Source organism: Syzygium oleosum, unplaced genomic scaffold, assembly GCF_021117445.2.
Source record: "Syzygium oleosum isolate NSW1041296 unplaced genomic scaffold, Sole_v2.1 Sole_v2.02, whole genome shotgun sequence".
NCBI lineage: Eukaryota > Viridiplantae > Streptophyta > Magnoliopsida > Myrtales > Myrtaceae > Syzygium > Syzygium oleosum.
This window is the reverse complement of record NW_026607486.1, coordinates 10149501-10165285: the sequence shown is the minus strand read 5'-3', so window position 1 is coordinate 10165285 and position 15785 is coordinate 10149501. Positions and strand designations below refer to the sequence as shown.

The following is a 15785-nucleotide window of genomic DNA, read 5'->3' as shown; positions in this document are numbered from 1 at the left end:
TCGCTAATTTGCGATGGAATTTGCGACGAAAAAAATCCATCACTAATTTGCGACGGAATTTGCCACGAAAAATTATTCGTTGGTAATTTGCGACGGAATTAGTGACGAATTTTTTTTCCGTAGCTAATTAGCAATGGAATTTGCGACAAAAAAAAATCTGTCGCTAATTTGCGACGAATTTTTTTGCCGTCGCTAATTTTTGACGAAAAAAAATCCGTCGCTAATTTGCAACGGAATTTGCGACGAAAAATGATTCGTTGCTAATTTGCGACGGAGTTAGCGACAATTTTTTTTTTCGTCGCTAATTTTGCGATGGAATTTGCGACGAAAAATAAATTCGTCGCTAATTTGTGACGAAAAAAAATTCGTTGCTAATTTGCGACGGAATTTGTGATGAAAAATAAAATCGTCGCTAATTGCGATGGAAAATAAATTCGCCGCTAATTGTCCCCCTCGCTACTTGTAATATACCCCCACCCCCAATTTCTCTCTCTCCCTGCTAATTCATCATATCCGTCCTCGCTGTTCTCCCTCCCTCTCCCTCTTTCGTTTATCTCGATAAACCTCCCTGCGCGCATGCAAATTAGTCTCGGTAAAGCTTTTTCGTCGGTAAGTGCCGTGGCTAATTGGCGATGAAGACGGTTCGTTGCAAAACTATTCATTGCTGGATTCGAATTATTTTTATTTTGTTGACTTTTTTTTCTCTTTTTTTTTCCTAACTTCTAACTTCATCCCCGGTCACCGGTCCGGCGACAAGCGAGACCTCACCGGCCATGGGCGAGGTCACCTTGGCGGCCATGGGAGAGGCCGCACTCGACCTCGCCCAGATTTGGGGGAAGCCGAGCGGCCTCCCCTAGATTTGGGCGAGGTCCAGCGGTCTCGCCCGTGGCCGTCACTCGACCTCGCCCATGGCTGATGAGGTCGAACTCGCCGGCCTTAGCCGGTCGCCGGACCGGCGACCGGCGAAGATTATAAAGAAAAAAAAATCGAAAAAAATTATTTAAAAAAAAATCTTAAGTAATTTTTTTTTGTAGGTACGTGTCCATTTGAAGGTCTCGCAATCCAAGTGAACGTTGCAATTCTCATCAAATTGAGCACTTTCTACTATAAAGATTTCAGTCAAATACTTGGGTAAGTCTTCTTGACATAGTAATTTTTTCATTTTTTTCAATTTCAAAGTAATTGTTTCGTCAAAAACAAAATTTTAATTTTTAGAATTTTATGGTTTTAATTAAGAATATTAAACAGTAGATATGATATTTTTAATATTTTACGAGATTTTTTTACTTTTATATAGACACAATGCAAAGAGACAGGACTTGGATGTATAATAAGAACTTACCTGGACGTTGAGGACTGACCAACGTTATTGCTGTTGTTGGTGTTGTTGTTGTTGTTATTATTATTATTATTATTATTATTATTATTGCGCCATGAATTTATTGTTGTTGTCGTAATTATTATTGTTGTTGTTGTTGTCGTAATTATTATTATTGTTGTTGTAGTTGTTGTTGTTATTATTATTATTATTATTATTATTATTATTATTATTATCGTTATTATTATTGTTGTTGTTGATTATTATTATTGCTATTATTGTTATTATTGTTAATGAAAAGTTATTGTCGGGAAATTCGTCGCTAAATGGCGACAAGTCAAATACTATTCGTGCGAGGACATTTGCGATATTTTATTTTCTATTGGATTTGGATTGTCGCTAATTGACAAAATTAGCGACGACATTTGCGACATTTTTATTTGTTGAATTGTTAAAAGGTCGTCGCTAATTTCGTCGGAAAATTTTTTATCTGATGAATTGTTAATATGAAAGGTCATCGCCGTCGCTATTTCGTCGCAAATTAGTGACGGATTTGAATTCGTCGCTAATTTGCAACGGAATTAGCGACGAAAAAAAAGTCTCGCGGCACATGCCCAACTATTTTTATTTCCGTGGCTAATTAGTGACGGATTTAGCCACGGATATGAGTTCTCCCCCCTCACCCGAATAATTTCATTTATTTCCGTGGCTAATTAGCCACGGAAAGGAAGTCTTACCAGACTAATTTATTTTCCGTGGCTAATTTGCCACGAATTTAGCCACGAATTTAAGTCTTTCGGCACCATACCCGACTAATTTTTTTTCCGTGGCTAAATCCATGGCAAGGCCACGGATTTAGCCACAGAAAGGAAGTCTTACCGACTAATTTTTTTTCCGTGGCTAAATCAGTGGCTAATTTGCCACGGATTTAGCCACGAATTTAAGTCTTTCGACACCTTACCCGACTAATTTTTTTTCCGTGGCAAATTAGCCATGGATTTAGCCATGCAAACGAAGTCTTACTCGACTAATTTTTTTCCGTGGCTACATCCATGGCAAATTTGCCACGGATTTAGCCATGGAAAGGAAGTCTTACCCGACTAATTTTTTTCCATGGCTAATTTGCCACGGATTTAGCCACGAATTTAAATCTTTCGGCACCTTACCCGACTAATTTTTTTTCCGTGGCTAATTTGCCACGGATTTAGCCACGCAAAGGAAGTCTTACCCGACTAATTTATTTTCCGTGGCTAAATCCGTGGCTAAATTTCGTGGCTAAATCCGTGGTTAATTTGCCACGAATTTAGCCACGGAAAGGAAGTCTTACCCGACTAATTTTTTTTTCATGGCTAATTTGCCACGGATTTAGCCACGAATTTAAATCTTTCGGCACCTTACCCGACTAATTTTTTTTCCGTGGCAAATTAGCCACGGATTCAGCCACGCAGAGGAAGTCTTACCCAACTAATTTTTTTTCCAGGCAAATTTTCCACAAATTTAGCCACCAATTCAAATTCGTGGCTAAATTCGTGGCTAATTTGCCACGGATTTAGCCACGGAAAGGAAGTCTTACCCGACTAATTTTTTTTCCGTGGCTAATCTGCCACGAATTTAAGTCTTTCGGCACCTTAGCCGACTAATTTTTTTTTCGTGGCTAATTTGCCACGGATTTAGTCACGTAAAGGAAGTCTTACCCGACTAATTTTTTTTTCGTGGCTAAATTTCGTGGCTAAATCCGTGGCTAATTTGCCACGAATTTAGCCACGGAAAGGAAGTCTTACCTGACTAATTTTTTTTCCGTGGCTAAATTCATGGCTAATTTGCCAAGGATTTAGCCATGAATTTAAGTCATCGGCACCTTACCCGAGTAATTTTTTTCCGTGGCTAATTTGCCACGGATTTAGCCACGAATTTAAGTCTTTCAGCACCTTACCCGACTAATTTTTTTTCCGTGGCTAATTTGCTATGGATTTAGCCACGCAAAGGAAGTCTTACCCGACTAATTTATATTTCGTGGCTAAATCCGTGGCTAATTTGCCACAGATTTAGCCACGGAAAGGAAATCTTACCCGACTAATTTTTTTTTCCGTGGCTTAGGAAGTTTTACCCGACTAATTTTTTTCCGTGGCTAAATCCGTGGCTAATTTGCCACGGATTTAGCCACGCAAAGGAAGTCTTACCCGACTAATTTTTTTTTCCGTGGCTAAATCCGTGGCTAATTTGCCACGGATTTAGCCACGGAAAGGAAGTCTTACCGACTAATTTTTTTTCCTAAATCTGTAGCTAATTTGCCACGGATTTAGCCACGGAAAGGAAGTCTTACCCGACTAATTTTTTTTCCGTGGCTAATTTGCCATGGATTTAGCCACGAATTTAAGTCTTTCGGCATCTGATCCGACCAATTTTTTTTCCGTGGCTAATTTTGCTACAGATTTAGAGACGCAAATGAAGTCTTACCCGACTAATTTTTTTTCCATGGCTAAATTTCGTGGCTAATTTGCCACGGATTTAGCCACGGAAAGGAAGTCTTACCCGACTAATTTGTTTTTCCGTGGCTAAATCCGTGGCTAATTTGCCACGGATTTAGTCACGAATTTAAGTCTTTTGGCACCTTACCCGACTAACTCTTTTTTCCTTTTTTTTCCGTGGCTAATAAGCCACGGAAAGGAAGTCTTACCCGACTAATTTTTTTTCCGTGGCTAAATCCGTGGTTAATTTCCCACGGATTTAGCCACGAATTTAAGTCTTTCGACACCTGACCCGACTAATTTTTTTTCTGTGGCTAATTCCGTGACAAATTAGCCACGGATTTAGCCACACAAAGGAAGTCTTACCCGTCTAATTTTTTTTCCTTGGCAAATTTGCCACGAATTTAGCCACGAATTCAAATTCGTGGCTAAATTTCTTTGCTAAATCCGTGGCTAATTTGCCACGGAAAGGAAGTCTTACCCGACTAATGTTTTTTTCCGTGGATAATTTGCCACGAATTTAAGTCTTTCGGCACCTTACCCGACTAATTTTTTTTTCCGTGGCTAAATCGGTGGCAAATTAGCCACGGATTTAGCCACGTAAAGGAAGTCTTACCCGACTAATTTTTTTTTCCGTGGCAAATTTGTCGCGGATTTAGCCACGAATTCAAATTCGTTGCTAAATTTCGTGGCTAATTTGCCACGGATTTAGTCACGAATTTAAGTCTTTTGGCACCTTACCCGACTAATTTTTTTTCCGTGGCTAATAAGTCACGGAAAGGAAGTCTTACCCGACTAATTTTGTTCCGTGGCTAAATCCGTGGCTAATTTGCCACGGATTTAGCCACGAATTTAAGTCTTTTGGCACGTTACCCGACTAATTTTCTTTCCGTTGCTAAATCCGTGATAAATTTGCCACGGAAAGAAAGTCCTACCCGACTAATTTTTTTTTCGTGATAAAATTCGTGGCTAATTTGTCATGAATTTAACCACGAACTTTTGTGTTCGTCGCTAATTTTGCGTTGCCCGCTCTCTGTCCCAATTTGCCCGCCCTCACCTCCCACTCTCTCTCTCTCTCTCCTGATTCCTCGTATCCCGCCTCGCTGTTCTCCTTCCCTCTCCCTCTTTCGTTTCTCTCGATCAGATCCACCCTACCCCTCCTTCTATTTCTCCTTCTCCTTCTTCCCTCCCCCAAACCCCCAAGCCGCTCGCGCTCGCTAGGGTTTTCGGTACCCCTTCACCCCGCGCTTCCTCCCATGACTCCTCGCCATGGCCTCCGGAGCCCTAGAGGCCGCGGAGCCCGAAGGGGCGGTGGCTCCTGCCCCGTCGAGGGCAAGGAGGAGCTCCCCGAGAAATTAGAGGTGGAGGAGGCGGAGCAAGAGGATGGTGCTGTTGTCTCAGAAGATGGTGCTGTCGCTGATGAACTTACTTATACCGAAGAAAAAGCTGCTTCAGTTGTTTATTATCGCTTCAATCCTATAAAGAAGCTCTAGCAAGTAGCGATTCGACCCGCACGCGAAGTAATTGGGGGCGACGGACGGACGGGGGCCAGAATTCGTCGCGAGCTTTGCAGGGAAACGCCGGTAGCTTCGTCCCTGTAGCTCATTTCGTCATCGTTCCGATGTTGTCCGCTTCGACACGTCTCTGAAGATACGCCGAGGGGGGGGGGGGGGCTGCTGGCGGCGTTTGATTCACTTTTTTGTTTTTTGGTTTTTGCTGTTGAGTCTGTTGTGTATATAAGGAGCTTTCGATTCGTGGCCCTTTCGTGTGAAGGGAGGGGGGCGCGGATTTGAGGATTTGTCTGAATTCGATCTGATGGGTTTTTTGGGTGGTTCCCAAAAGGCGGGTGGGAGTGGATCGTCGGGGGATTGGTTGAAGGGCCTGGTGCGGAGGAAGCAAGTCGATTCGGCTCGCGCCAAGTCCGGCGGGGGCGGTCGTCATCAATTGGCCAAGGAGCTGTCCGTTCTTCACCTTATCGCCATTGGTAATTGCTGAATCGAACTGAAGTTCTTCCCCTTTTTCCTTTTTTGTGGTTTTGTTGGTGTGGGTGGATCTGTGGTTTGGTTCTTTGGCCTCTTTTTGTGTTGTCGATGGTGTTGCTGATGGCAAAATTGTTTGTTGCTCGCGTTACAATGTTCCCTATTGGCCGTTGGAACTCGGAAGCTTTGTTTTTGTTGAGATGAGGCTGATCGAACTTGACATTCCCTGATTGATGAAGTTTTTGGAGTTCGTTTCATGGTGCTCTTTGCGCTTGAAGATGATTTGCTCTTCAAATATCTTCTCCGTGGACCGATTTACTCTTTCTTTTTCATTCACGATTAGCAATTTCTGGTCTTTGGTTATTTTTTCAGTTTAAAAGTCACTGAACTTAGCATTGACTGTATTATTTTCCCTGTACATGACGGCGCCTCTTATGTAATTATTTGGCCTATTCTTTTGCATCATTCCTATTTATTATCAAAGGTCTCAGTTGCTTACTTTGGGCTTTATGGTTTGGTAAGGGGTCGGATCTACGATCGGAGCTGGAGTTTACATTCTTGTTGGGACAGTTGCTAGAGAGCATTCCGAACCGGCTCTCACCTTCTCGTTCCTGATAGCTGGAATTGCAGTAGCTCTTTCAGCCTTCTGTTATGCGAAGCTTGCAAGCCGTTGTCCATCTGCTGGGAGCGCGTATCATTATTCATACATATGTGTTGGAGAAGGATAATACTTTGTAGAACTTTTTTGAGAATTATTCAGGTCGCGAGCAATCTTTAATTGAGGCTGTGTTTGATTAGTAATTTCTCTTTTCACCCTTCCTGAATTATGATGATCAACATTTTTTCCTTCTAATCTCGACTGCTTGCGATTGTATGAGTTGGCTTTGACTGTGTTGAAATTGAAATAGACAACTAGACTTGCATCCACCTTTTTAAGAGTTCAATTGTTTGTTTGAACCATCATCTCAACATGGCTTTTTGCTTGACAGTGTTGCTTGGCTGATTGGTTGGGCGCTGATACTGGAATACACAATTGGTGGCTCAGCTGTAGCTCGTGCCATATCTCCTAACCTGGTCAGGATTTTGTCATGAATCAATGAGTTTTGCAGGATTTCCTAGCAAGTTCAGATAGGGTTGCTTTGTGTCCTTTTTCGTTCATAGTTTAGACTGCTTTTCTTCTGAGATGAGGTTTATTTTCTTTTAAGATTTTGTGGTGTTGGTAGCTTGATGGATTCCACTTTGGATAGTTAAGGATTACGAGTTATTTTAGCACATTCCAGCATTGTATTTTGCTAACCGCAAAGTACTTCCATAAGGAAAGATTTCTTGGGTTTTATTTTTAAATGTCGGTGCTTTTATGTTTGACTTTGAGATCGATTTTTTCTAGGCATTGCTCTTTGGTGGAGGGGACAGTCTTCCTGCGTTTTTAGCTCGTCAGTACATCCTTGGGCTTGATATAGTGGTAGACCCATGTGCTGCAGTTCTAGTAATTGTCGTTACTGGGCTGTTATGTGTGGGAATTAAGGAGGTAATCCCTCTTGTAGATTTATTTGATGCGGAAAGTGCCTTTACGAGCTATTATTGACTGAACGTAGTCTTCAGTACACTGGCTCAAGGCATCGTCACAACAGCTAACGTATGTGCTATGATTTTTGTCATAGTAGCTGGCCGTTATCTGGGTTTCAAGACTGGATGGCCTGGTTATGAACTTCCTACTGGGTACTGAAATACTTCCCTTAAATTCCCCTGTAGACATCTTGCAAAGTAAGTTCCTGTGAGTAATCAGTGTGTCTACAGGTACTTCCCCTTTGGGGTTGATGGGATGCTTGCGGGCTCTGCAACCGTCTTCTTTGCATATATTGGTTTTGACTCAGTTGCCAGCACCGCTGAAGAGGTACAGATTTTCACTCTATTTTTTTGCCCTCTCCTGGAATTCTGCCTTTTGTTTTAATCTCATCCCTTTCAGGTCCAAAATTTAGTCATCTTATGTTACTTTTTTGACAGGTGAAGAACCCACAACGAGATTTCCCTCTAGGTATAGCTGCTGCATTATCAATATGTTGTGCGCTATACATGATGGTATCTATTGTGATTGTTGGTCTTGTGCCTTACTTTGCAATGGACCCTGACACCCCCATCTCCTCTGCATTTGCAAGCCATGGGATGCATTGGGCAGTGTAAGTGTATAATTTGTATCAAAGTGGTTGTGGCAGCTTCTCCTTTTGTTGGGGATGACGGATGTGCACTCAGAATTTTGTTTGTGATGCTTGCTTATTTCGTTGCAGGTACATAATCACAGCTGGAGCTGTTACTGCTCTCTGGTCCACACTGATGTGCTTTGTAAGTGCAATCCTTTTAATTTTGGATGCGATATTTTGGCAATTTATGTATATCACTTTCTTCTCTGAGTTTGTGGGACTTTGAGTTTTCCTTGCTTTTGGGAATTTTATGGTTTTAATTAAGAATATTAAACAGTAGATATATTTTGTTTGGCAGTCAGGTTAGTTATTATGTGTTGATGTGCGGAGGGGGAGATTTGCCAAGGATGGTCTGATTCAGTATCGCATTGTATGTCAACAAGTGAATGTCACTTCTTTGGAGGAGGTGATGAAGCACTTCATGCAAACCTTATAGGAGAAAGCAGACCAGGCACAAGATTGGAAGGATCTTTTCATATCTATCGGGGATAAGCTTTGCTTCAGCATCTTCTGTGCCAGAAGTGCAGTTGGCACAATATGTTCCTGCCCTGGAAAGAATTGCCACCTTGAGGTTGCTTAAGTAGGTGCTTTAATATGCAAGATTATTTATTCTCTCATTATGTGTATTATAAAGAAAAATATTTGTCATTTTTGTAGAAAATGTAGATGAATGTATTTCATTTTCATATTATTATAATATTTTGATGTTATTAAGTGCTTAACCAATGTTAAATATAAATTCTAGAAATTAATTTTGCTGTTAATAGATTTATAATCGAAATCGTCCCTAAATAATATTTGTCGCAGAGTTCGTAGCTAAAGAATTAATAAAAATTCTTTGCTAAATTCATTTCGGAACAGTGTTCGTGGCAAAAGTCAATTTTTTGTGGCAAATTAGCGATGAATTTTGCTATGAATAAGTTTGTCGCAAATTACTGACCAAAAAAAAAAATTTCGTGGCAAATTAGGGACGAATTTTGCCACGAATAAGTTCGTGGCAAATTACTGACAAAAAAAAAATTTGTGGCAAATTAGCGACGAATTTTGCGACGAATATAGTTTGTGGCAAATTAGCGACGAATTTTGTCATGAATAATTAGCGATGAATTTTGTCATGAATATTTAGCGACGATTTTTGCCACGAATATTTAGCGATCAATTTTGCCACGAAAACAATTCGTGGCAAACTAGCGACGAATTTTGCCACGATTAATTAGCGAAAAATTTTACCACGAATATTTAGCGACGAATTTTGCCACGAATAATTAGCGACGAAATTTGCGACAAATAAAGTTCGTGGAAAATTAGCGACGAATTTTGCCACGAATAATTAGGGACAAATTTTGCGACGAATACAGTTCGTGGCAAATTAGCCTCGAATAATTAGCGACGAAATTTTTTCCGTCGCAATTTAGCGAAGAAAATTGAAATTTTTCGTCACAAAATTTGCGACGGCCTATTAGCGACGAATTTTTTTCCGTCGCAAATTCGTTTAGCGACGAATTTTGCCCAATTTTTCGTGGCAAAATTCGTCGCTAAAATCAACTTTTTTTGCAGTGCCTCCAATTCAAAGATCCAGGTAATTTTAAAGTCTAAAATTAAAAATATAAGAGTGGATTACTTATATTTTAACTAATTTTCACTCAAGCATGTTAATCCATGATTTTTATCTCAATTAAAATTCTACATGAAAAATCAACATCATTAGTACTTGTTATAGTTTTCCTTTCAGTAAATCAAGCAACATAAATTCAAGTTTAGTAATGTGTTTTTTCAAACTGACAATTTGATAACAAGAAATTAATCTTTTAATTGTTATACACAATTTAGTGAAAAACAAGTAACATAGCTACTCAATTATATGAAACTCAATAACCATATATCTATTTTGTTACATATCTATATACTATTCATGATATAACGAATGATATAATTACTAAGATTAACCTATTACAGAGTAAGAGACTTTTTAGATATTCATGCCACATTCCTTTACGAGTAATAACATAAGTAAAATAGTACGTATTTTTCTTGCCTTTCAAATCTAAGGGCTTTTTATAGCCGTACAAAAGTAGGGGAACTCGGATACTTCTAACACGAGCAAGTAAATCACGAGTGCTTATTGACAGAGTTGTTAAATTTATTTAAGTCGGGGTTTTGGAGGATGTTGGAAGCGTGTGTCGGGAGAATTGACTAACCTGTTCGATACACTACGAACAAAATTTTCAGGATCGTACGTTGAATCACCAGCAAACGATGAACGAATCTACTACACGTTGGTCCAAATACAATCACAAGGAAAGTATTCTCGTTCCACAGCGTTAATGCCGATTGTTTTCTCAAAGTAGATACGGAATCCTAATGCGTCGAGAGAGAGAGTTCTGAATATTTTTTTTGGTTCATTATCTGAGGAAGTTATCTTAACTTCCCTTAAAAAACTCTTCTCGTACCTCTTCAAAAGGTATCTCTCAGACACACTTCTTATTAGAGCATATGGTGTCCTTTGGACACACACATCATGGGCGGACCGACGAAATATAACATCTCCCACTCGCACATGATAGGCTTGATGATGCTCTATTAAGAACATAAGGCATTCAACATTCATCTACCTTAGAAACAATTCATACTGGCAAGAAAGCCGTGTGACCAGTGAGTACACCTGCACTTGGGAGCTCTAATTATGCACCTGTTAGGGACAACATAATGGCTACAATCCCAAAAAATAAATAAACAATTGATGTCTCACGGTGCCCTAGACATATTTTGTTATATCAGTCCAAGTATACCTATCCCTTAAAGGCTATACTTGACTTTTCTCAAAAACACTATGCATTTACAATTATTTCCGAAAGCCATTGAAGGCGAAATAATTGGTCGACCAGTAAACACATGTGATAGATGTAAAACAACAATAGTCTTCCTTTGCACTCATGTCTCTCTCCATTTCGAAACAACTGCTTTCCTAGACACGTCCCATAAAGCCATATCTATTCATGACCGCCGGTAACATGCTAAAGTAGCAATATTGATCTTCTACTTCGAGAACATAGTCAAAAGTAACATAGGGCACAAAGTAAGGTAAATTATAAATTACCTTAAGGACTCACACGATGAATAAATAGGGATAATTGTACTTATCTCCCTTATTGGTCAAATAAAGCACATGTAGTATGAATTACATGCTATAGTGGATTTCTCTTTCTATAAGAGCGTATTTCATTTATTAATCATATCCACTATACGAGTCTTAGCCTAAACATAGTCACATGCTTCTCACGTACTCATGTTTAGCCCGAGTGCTATATCAGCTCGCTTTCTACGGCGCCCAATTTAGTACTCGCATCCAGCTACCTTCAGGCATACATGATTGTGGGACTATCATGTTCGATCTTATCGCATACGAATAACAGACCTCATCTTGATTCCAATCAAGGCGACATTAAATCGTTTTATGTACTAAACTGCTCTTCCAGCATTTATAGTACATATCGTCTCATCTCAACCCGCTTACTATAGCGTTTGAGGTGATTGCTTGTGTGAGTGAGCCAATCATTGCCTGGTGACATACCTTTCAACAATATATGTGTGTTCGTGCTAGTCTCGTAACATTGTACTAATTGATAAAACATCAATTCATTAACAAACAAGTACAATACATATACACACATAATCCAGTGATCCTCAACAATATTACATATCATAATCACATTCTACGTAATCTTAAAGACATCCTGTGGGTCAAGAACACGTCTCTTGGAACAGCCTTCGTAAATGGATCAGCAACCATCCTGTTGGTTGAAATATATTGCAGGACTACTTCCTTCTACGCTATTATATCTCTAATGAAGTTATTCTTTATGTCAATGTGCTTCGTCCTACCATGGTACTTGGGATCTTTCACATAGGCAATGGCTGCTTGACTATTGCAATATACTGTCACTGGTCTTGGGATATCAGTGACAATGGCTAAATTTTCCAAGAAACGTTTTAGCCATACTGCTTCTTGCACTACAGCAGAACATGCAATAAATTCTGCCTCCATTGTAGATAAAGCTATGCATGTCTGTTTCTTGCTATTCCAAGAAATTGCCCCATCATTAAGCAAGAACGCATATCCAGATGTCGATTTACGCTCATCTTGGTCTCCTCCCCAATCAACATCAGAGTATCCTAATAAGCGTAGATCACTCCCTTGATAGCAAAGTCGATAGTCCATAGTGCCTTTCAAGTATCTTAGGATCCTCTTAACTGCTTTCCAGTGTGCTGGATCAGGATTTGATTGATATCGGCTTACTAACCCCACAGCATGACATATGTCGGGTCAAGTACACATCATAGCATATATCAAACTTCCGACAGCACTAGCGTAAGGAACAATTACCATTTCTTTCTTTTCTTCTGGAGTCTTAGGACACATCTTAGTACTCAGGCCTTCGCCTTGCATGACAGGGGTATCAATGGGATTACAGTGCTGCATATTGAAGCGTTCAAGAATCTTCATTATATAAGACTCTTGTGACATAGCAAGGAGTTTCTTTGATCGATCTCTTTCAATCTTAACTCCCAATATATATGCAGCTTCTCCCATGTCCTTCATTTCAAAATTAGAAGACAATTATTCTTTTATGGTTATAACCAAACCCTTGTCATTCCCAGCCAACAGAATATCGTCCACATAAAGAGATAAAATCATAAATTTATCTTCGGACCGTTTGATATACACACAGTGATCCTCTTCGATCATCGTGAACCCAAAAGAAGTTATGGCTAGATGAAAACGAAAATACCACTGTCTAGACGATTGCTTAAGGCCATAAATTGAGCGATGAAGTTTGCAAACTTTACGCTCTTGACCTTCAGCAATGAAACCTATCAGTTGTTTCATATAGATTTCTTCATCTAGTTCTCCATTGAGAAATGCTGTCTTTATATCCATTTGATGTAATTCTAGGTCCAAATGTGCAACAATGGCGCTAGGATAAGGCATATGGAAGCAAACCTTACAACTGTTGAAAAAGTTTCCTCATAGTCTACACCCTCTTGTTGAGTATAGCCTTTTGCCACAAGGCGAGCCTTATACTTTTCAATGGATCATCCGCCCTTCGCTTAATCTTGAAAATCCATTTGTTTCCAATAGCCATGCGATCGGGTGGTAGATCAACCAAGTCCTAGATGTGGTTTGTCCTCATAGACTCAATTTCGTCTTCCAAATCTTTTCTCCATTCTTCCTTGTCCGGAGATGAGAGAGCCTCTTGAACTGTTTTACGCTCTGCATCGTCTTGTGGAGCAATCATAAATGCTTCCCCTTCAATCTCAAATCGACGAGGGGGAATACTTTTACGATTACTTTTACGCAACTGAACTTCTTGAGAATTCAGATTGTCAGGCGACACTACACTCTCACTAGGTCTTATATGTTGAGGTAAATCTGTATTTCCCTCAATAATATTAGTAGGTGTGTTATCAGGATCTTCCATCTCATGTAATTGGAAGTCTTTATCAATCTCACCTCTACTAGGAAAATCGTTCTCCAAGAACGTGACATCTCGTGACTCCATTTCAGTCACACTTCCATAAGCTTGTTCACCTATGAACACGTATCCTTTGGAGTGTTCTGAATATCTAATAAAGATACACTTCTTTCCTCTATGGCTTACTTTGCCATATTTATGGGAAGAATCATGAACATATGTTGCGCATCCCCAAGGTCGTAGATTACTTAAGTCTGGTTTTCTACCGGTCCACAATTCATAGGGGGTGGAAGCAACTGACTTAGAGGGCACACGATTAAGTATATAGGTAGCAGTCAATAACGCATCTCCCCAATATGAGACAGGTAGATTTGCCTGTGCCATCATAGACCTAACCATTTCCAAAAGGGTTCTATTCCTTCTTTCTGCAACCCCATTTTTTTGCGGAGTACCAGGAATAGTCAATTGTCTTACAATTCCCTTTTCATCACAAAAAGCCTTGAATTGCTCAGATAGATACTCACGTCCGCGATCGGTTCTCAATGCCTTTATTGTTTTGTTCAACTGATTCTCTACCAAAGCTATAAACCGCCTAAAGCAATCCAATGCTTCGGACTTATGGGAGATCAGAAAAACATAACCGAAACGCATGAAGTCATCTATAAAAGTGATGAAATATAAGGCTCCATGCCTTGCCCTCACATTTAAAGGACCACAAATATCAGAATGTATAAGTTGCAATGGAAGTTCAGCTCTGGTTCCTTTACCAAATGGTTTTCTAGTTATTTTTCCCGCTAGACAATATTCACATATGGATAGTTCAACATTAGCGAGTGACCCTAAAAGGCCTTCTCTTGCTAATCGTTTCATTCTTTGTAACCTAATGTGACCCAATCTAGCATGCCAAGTACTTGCATCAATCTCCACATTACTAGAAGATGCAATTAAAGAAAAACAACCATTAATATTAACTTTGTACACATCATAGTCAATGTCTAACACCATAAAACAATTCAATACATAACCAGAACTGTAATAAACTGTTCCAAACAAAATGTCAACACAATCACCATGAAAATTAAAAACATAACCTAAGCTAAGAAGAACAACTACAGAGACCAAGTTTCGCTGAATATCTGGAGCATAGAGGACATCATGTAGGAATAGGTTTTGACCACCATGAAAGGTTAATTTACATGTGCCGATACCCTTCACTTCAACTCTTGAGTTATTTCCAACATATATCCATCTTCTTCTAGGCTGTATCCGACGATACTCCACAAATGCTCCTCGGTCTCTAGCTACGTGGTCTGTTTCTCCTGAGTCTACAGTCCACATTAGATGCGATTCAGCAAGCATTACAGTATTAGAAACAAAAGCATTACTCAAAGTAATGGAGTAATGTGGTACCTTTTTCGGCTCAGTGCATTCACGAGCAAAGTGGCCCAGTTTGCCACAATTGTAGCACATCATCTTGGCCTTGTCCTTCTTCCCGCTGCACTTCTTGCGTCGGAAGGTCTTGGCTCTCTTGGGTGCATGATCAGTCGCTTTTCCTTTGTTGTTGAATTTATGGTTCCTCTTGCGCTTAAAGCCCGAAGCTTTGCCTAAACCTGATTCAGCAACATAAGCATGGGTAGAGGATTTTGCAGTCTCTAGGCGCCCATCTTCTAATTCCAAATGACGCGCAATATCGTCAAAAGTGACTATATTCTCATTGTGCGTCATATTGATTTTCATATATTCTCAGCTGTCAGGAAGAGACCTTATAACACCCTGAACTTGCTATTCGTCAGTTAAGGTATGACCTGCCGACTTCAGCTCACGTATCATGTTTGAGCGCTTCCGGTATATGTCAAATTTGATGGTGAGCCTCCTCAACTTAGTGACAGACGTACCCCCAAACTTATCTGTCAAGGCAACCCACATTGCTTGAGCTTTGTCATAACTTTCAAACTCACACATGAGATCATCTTGCATACAATTCAGCAACGTGATGCGAGCAATGCTATTTTTCTTTTTCCAAGCTTGAAAAGCTTCTTGTTCTCTTTTGTGTTGAGCAGAAGTTTCATGCTCAGGTTCATCCATGGTGTGATTGAGGGTTTCCAAAACCTCTTGTTCCTGAAGGATGTATTGAACTTTTCGATGCCAAATATCATAATTGTCACTGTTCAGCTTCTCACCCTTATTGAGGTTAGCCACAATGGTCTTGGATGCTGAAGCCATAATCACTATCTATCACACATTGACATAATAAATGTAGAATCAATACTAGCACATTTTCCACATAAACACACATATTTTAATTTATTGCAAAGACAAACTAAATTAATGATAATTCAACAAAAGAC

General features: G+C 39.8%; 1 pseudogene; it reads left to right on the top strand.

The window, feature by feature from the left end:
- The first annotated feature begins 5573 nt into the window (after positions 1–5573).
- LOC115689219 (cationic amino acid transporter 2, vacuolar-like) lies at positions 5574–8585 on the top strand (annotated as a pseudogene).
- The last annotated feature ends 7200 nt before the right edge of the window (positions 8586–15785 follow it).